This window comes from Rhagoletis zephyria, unplaced genomic scaffold, assembly GCF_001687245.7.
Source record: "Rhagoletis zephyria isolate East Lansing unplaced genomic scaffold, Rhagoletis_zephyria_1.1 Rzeph_scaffold_00237, whole genome shotgun sequence".
In the NCBI taxonomy this organism is placed as follows: domain Eukaryota; kingdom Metazoa; phylum Arthropoda; class Insecta; order Diptera; family Tephritidae; genus Rhagoletis; species Rhagoletis zephyria.
The window spans coordinates 342,228-348,820 of NW_016157321.1; positions in this window are offsets into that span (position 1 = coordinate 342,228).

The window sequence follows — 6,593 nt, forward strand, 5'->3', positions numbered from 1 at the left end:
TTCTCATTGATAAAATTTTCCGTGATTTGGTTCCACATGCATTCGCATATGTCGATGATTTCATAATTTGCACTTCGACGTTTGAAGAACACGTTAAGATATTGGCTATTGTTGCAAAACGTCTGGCGGGGGCCGGCTTAAGCATCTCAACATCTAAATCGAATTTCTGTTGTAAACGATTGGAATTCCTAGGCTACGTTTTGTCTCAAGAGGGTTTATCTGCTAATCCATCTCGTATTCGAGCGATTGTTGAATTTGCACGGCCCAAAACGGCAAAAGAAGTCAGACGGTTCATTGGTGCAGCAGGCTGGTACCGTAAATTTATTCCAAATTTTTCGGAGATCACAGCTCCTCTTTTTGAAATGTATAAAGGAAACCGAAAAGGACCCATTGAATGGAATACCGCTGCTGAACAAGCCTTTCTCAAACTCAAAGAGTGTTTAACTACCACATCCGTTCTGACTATGGCCGATTATTCAAAACCATTCAAGGTTTATACCGATGCCTCGCTAATCGCAGCGGGTGCTGTTCTAGCACGATTGAGCGAAATAGAGATTGCGCCAATCGCGGTACCGCTAATCCGCTCTTTGTGATTTTGGCAGAATGAGTGTGTGCGTGACGTCATCTTGGTGCAATTGTTGAATGTGAGCATACGAAAAAACCAAATATTTAACCATTTCAATATTTGTGCGTTAATATTTCTGCGTGGTTTTAAACAATTATTGAGACATTAAAAAGCAAAATGAAGTGTGCCGTGGCAAAGTGTAATAGTGAAAACAAAAGGAAAGCGTGCTATATAAGATTTTTTTCCGTTTCCTACGGACGCAAACCTGGCGAAAAAGTGGAAGCAGTTCTGCCGGCGAGGACATGCATTAAACACCAAATCGAGCTTTGTGCTGTGTGTGTGAGCTATGGGCTTCTACATGGAACTATGTTGGCCTTTCCTTGGTGAATTGTATTAGGTATATGTATTTCCATGGTGAATGTAGACAGTTGCTGGCAATGACATACATACAAAAGCAGTAAATAGATAGTAAATAGAACTTCAGTACCTACTTCTTTTTGTTAGTACCTGATTCTTTTAGTGCTGGTATGAGGTAATGCACCAGTGGATAAGGTCGCCAGGCGCTAATTCAAGCGGCATCTTACCGCGCTGTTATGTACCTAATACAATACAGTGACCAAATTATTATACACTTGAAAGTTCAGCTTAAATTATGTATTACTGACATAGAATATTTGCTTCCAAAAAAGCCACACTCATGCATCCTTTTGGAAATGGTACAAAAGTCATCAAATAAAAGCTGTGGAGTCAACAGCTGTGGAGTTTATGGTGGTTGGCTACCGTCCACAAATATAAATAAGCACTCGGCATGGCTTTTTAAAATGACAAGTCCAAAACTTCACTTTGCTGCACACCTTCCTTTTGGTCTACATGAAATTGCAAACACTGTTAATACATCCATTTTTTCATGTGCTAAAAATCGTACTTATCTAAAGGGCTACATGTCCAAAATTATTGCTACGTGTTCCTAATTAATCAATATTTGTATATTTATTGATTCATGCAAAATTGGGCTATGTAATATTAAAATTAACACATTTTTCTGCATTGTTTACAAATTTTTATATGCGTTTTGGCATTTCTCTCTCGCAATTGCACCAAGATGACGNGTTCTATTACAAGAACATGATGGGAATGAACGTGTGGTTCAGTATTTTTCTAAGAAATTCTCGAAAGCCGAACAAAATTACACAGCATCCGAACGGGAATGCCTAGCCGTTCTCTTAGCGGTCGAAAAGTCCCGTCCATATTTTGAGGGTCGTGAATTGGTTGTGGTAACGGACCATGCAGCTTTGCGCTGGCTACAAACTCTCAAAGAACCAACTGGCCGATTATGCCGTTGGGCGATCCGATTATCACCATACGATCTCAAAATTATTCATAAACCAGGAAAACATTTGGAACTTCCTAACGCTTTATCTCGTTCTTTTGCTCTTCTCAACATCGTTCGTAGAAATCCAATTGACCTTACGAGTAATTTTTTCGTTAATCGTATCCCAATCACATCCGTGATCAATATTGACCCAAACACGTGCGATAAATGGTACAACAAAATGCATGCCATGGCCTCAAAACAACCATTAGATAGATATAAAATCGAGAACAACCTTCTATATCATCGATTGAAATTTTCCAATCAAAGTGCGGAAATACTGTGGACACTTTGTATACCATCTTCTGACAGAGCAAAAGTCCTCGTTGAAAATCATAACCAAAATTCGCATCGGGGTGTTTGGAAAACTTATAGACGTATCTCACAAAGCTATTACTGGCCAAACATGTATGAGTCCGTTTACCAGTACGTTCGGCAATGTGAACTATGCCACCGCATTAAACCAAGTAATGAGAGCACCAAAACACCTCACGGCGAATATAGAGAACCAAAACGACCGGGTNCTATGCCACCGCATTAAACCAAGTAATGAGAGCACCAAAACACCTCGCGGCGAATATAGAGAACCAAAACGACCGGATAGGTAATTATCGATTGACTTCGTCGGTAAGCTGCCCATGTCTAAAAATCGTAACCAATGGATCTTCGTAGCCATCGACTGTTACTCGCGATATGTCTGGGCGCAGCCCATGAAAAATGCAAACGCCATATCCGTAGTCAATTATCTTCGACATATATTCACGGTGAATGGCTGCCCCGAACTCATTATATCAGATAATGGTACTCAATTCATCAGTCAAACTTTCGCACAGCTTTGCGCCGATTATAACATCAAACACATGAAAACGCCTTTGTACCATCCACAAGCCAATCAGGTCGAGGCGACAAACAAAAGCATTAAACTTGGATTACGTGCTCACGTGGCTGACCTTCTTGAACATTCCCCCTGGGAAAACCATCTTTCGCGTGTTATTCATGATATCACTGCAGTGCATTCAGCCACGGGCTACACGCCATATTTCCTGCACACTGGTCGTGAATATGTGAAAGATGGAAACGAATATAAATTATTNCTATACTGATATAATGGTTCGTGTCTTGAATAACTATTGGTTACGTACATTCATCTGGCAATCCCCCCCATTTTGAAGTTTAGCTTTGACAGTTTTGTTATGTTTACATTTCTTTTAATCGTTCTTATGTCTATTATTTGGGCAATAAAAAACAATAGATCAAAATTCAAAATGGCGGATCCAATATGGCGGAAAAAATGTAAAATTTGTTCGAATTCATGTGAAGCGCAAAAATTTCGTTGACACCGAAAACGAGGTCACTGATCGAAAAGAATATATAAGGAACAATATTTATTTAAAAAAACCAAGTTTTTAATCATTGTAAATTTGTGGAAGTTTTAAGTTCTTAATGTTTTAAATTCTTCATATTTTAAATTCTTAATCTTAAGTTCTTTATCGTGCTCTTCTCTGTTTTACGTCTTTTAAGTTATTGTGTTCTTCATTAAAGTAAATTTGTGAAATAAATAATAAAGTTATAAATATTCTGTTTGTTTCATTTAAAAGACCACATACATATTATCTATATTAAAACCATACATTTAAAAATTCTGAAAAGCCAATCCGAACAATATGTAAATAACTCGTCAGCCATATTAGATCCGCCATTTTGAATTTTTTAAAAACTAACATCGGATTCATAATAATCAGCGACACCGAAAACCCCAGAGTAACGAGTTTCAAGCGAATTTGATTAATTTCAGAATAGTTTGTCAGATTTGATTTTTTTTAGTACTTTATTTTGTGAAAGTACCTAACTTTGAAGTGAAATTGTGAAAAACGAGTGCAGCTAGAAAGCTGCGGTTTATTGCATTGGAAAGAGCGGCCCGTTTACTATAAGAGTCAATGAAAAAGTGAAAACCGATTTTTTCTGACCGTAGGTCCCTTTTAACTTTACGTGTCACATATTCACAAAACTGGGGGCCAAATATAGTAAAACTGCGTTTTTAGTTTTTCTCTCAGACGTCAGGATTTTTTAAAGGACTTTGAAATTTCTAGAATATGACTGAATAAAAAAATTATTCAAAAGATGCGTTGCATTGTAGAATAACAATATGGGTATCAATTAAAAGGAAAAATTCTGTAGAATATAAAAAAAAAATAATTTTTGGGTGAACCAGAACGAATAAGTATTGAAAATGTCCTTTTAAAACTTTATCCTTGAATATCCTTGGAAATTTCCAATATTTATTTTTGAAAAACATATATGTCAAGGACTAATATGTTAACTACCACCTCCTCGAATTTCGTCCTTCTAACTTCATTAGTTTTAGATAAAAAAAAAATGTATACTTCTCTATAAGATATTGATAGTTACAATATACAGTAATGAAGATACTGGAATCATTATTATGTAACCATGTATGCGCTCTAAAAGAACAAACTGACCGTATGATATACCTACGGTTTAAATACTTTGATTGTTTTGTATGCAAGGGCGTAGCCAACCTTTCATCTAGGGGCAGGAGTTTATTCAGAGGGAAAAAATGTTTTTAATTATATTTTTTATTTGTGTATATAAAACGAAATTTTTGGGTTTAAGAAAGTATAAGTTTTCTGGTAGCCTTTACAACGATACCAATTTTTTAAAAATCGGTTAGTAATTTTTTTGTATCAAATATTTTTCTTAATAAAAAAATGTATTTGTATTTTTTGAAGTATACAAATACGCACACCGGAAGAAAGGGGGCTCAATAGCCTTTACAACGCTACCAAATTCTTAAAAATCGGTTGGTAATTTCTTTGTTATTTTTTTTTTTATAAAAAATGGTATTTTTTTCCGTTTAGGTGTTTTTCTCAAATTTTTATATAAGAAGTATACAAATACGCATATCAGAAGAAAGAAGATTTGATTGCGTTAACAATGATATCAATTTTTAAAAATCGCTTAGTAATTTGTTTGTTTAAAATATTTTTTTTTTAATAAAAAAGGCATTTTTTCTTTTCAAATGTTTTTTCTCAAATTTTTATATACAAAGTGTACAAATATGCATATCAGAAGAGAATAAGGGGTCCAACCACGTTTACAACGATACCAACTTTTTAAAAATCAGTTCAAAATTGTTTGAAATATAAAGTTTCTAATTTTTCTAAGACCCGACTATTGCCCCCTTATAGCACTTGTAATATAACTTTCCAAAAAAAAAAGTAATAAAACATTTAAATAAGGGAAAAGGGGGTCTACGACTGTATTTTATAGTTTTTTAGTTATTTACATATAATAAAATAAAATAATTTGTCACCAAAGATCCTATTTCGAACTTCGAAGGCCCATATCTCGATTGCGGAGGCTAACTTCAAAAAACGGGGAAATTACTTTTTTACCTATGACTCAATCTTATTCAACAACTTTTATTGAGCTTGAGGCCGTTTTTTAATGAAAACGTATTGTGGAAAAGCAACAATAATTTGAAAAAATTGTAGAAGTGATAGCTATTTTGTTAATATTTCTATTATTAGAATGTTTAACTTTTTGGTGTGCTCGTCCTTAAGTTATTTGTTTTCGTTATTTTATGGCCTTACAACAATTATATTAAACAATTTTTATTGAGCTTGAGGCCGTTTTTTAATTAAAACTTATGGTTGAAAAGCAACAATAATTTGAAAAAATTGTAGAAGTGATAGCTACTTCGGAAATCACCACATTTCCTCATCAGACTTCTTTCAGTAGGATTCGAACCGACGATCCCACTGACTCAGCCAGTTGCCTATGCACCGTGCTAAGTACGCCTTGTAAATTATCGTTTGCTTATTTCCACTATTTTCATTTTTGTTATGCCAACACAATCAAGCGCAGCTATTCCGCTGCAATTCACTTGATCATGTGGTTGTTGGTTTTGTTGGTTTGTGCTAATAATTCTATTTTTAGAATGCTTAACTTTTAGGTGTGCTCGTCCTTAAGTTATTTGTTTTTTGTTATTTTTTGGCCTTTTAACAATTATATTCAACAATTTTATAATGAGCTCGAGGCCATTTTTTAAATGAAAATTTATTGTGGAAAAGCAACAATAATTTGAAAAAATGGTAGAAGTGATAGCTATTTCGGAAATCACCACATTTCCTCATCAGACTTCTTTCAGTAGGATTCGAACCGACGATCACCACTGACTCAGCCAGTTGCCTACGCACTGTGCTAAGTTTGTCTTGTTAATTCTTGTTGCTTATTTTCCACTATTTCACTTTGCTAAGCCAACTACAATCAAGCGCAGCTATTCCGCTGCAATTCACTTGATCATGTGGTTGTTGGTTTTGTTGGTTTTTGTTAATATTTCTATTATTAGAATGTTTAACTTTTTTAGGTGTGCTCGTCCTTAAGTTTTTTTTTTTTTGTTATTTTTATGGCCTTATAACAATTATATTCAACAATTTTTATGAGCTTGAGGCCGTTTTAAGTGAAAACTTATTGTGGAAAAGCAACAATAATTTGAAAAAATGGTAGAAGTGATAGCTATTTCGGAAATCACCACATTTCCTCATCAGACTTCTTTCAGTAGGATTCGAACCGACGATCACCACTGACTCAGCCAGTTGCCTACGCACTGTGCTAAGTTCGCTTTTTTAATTC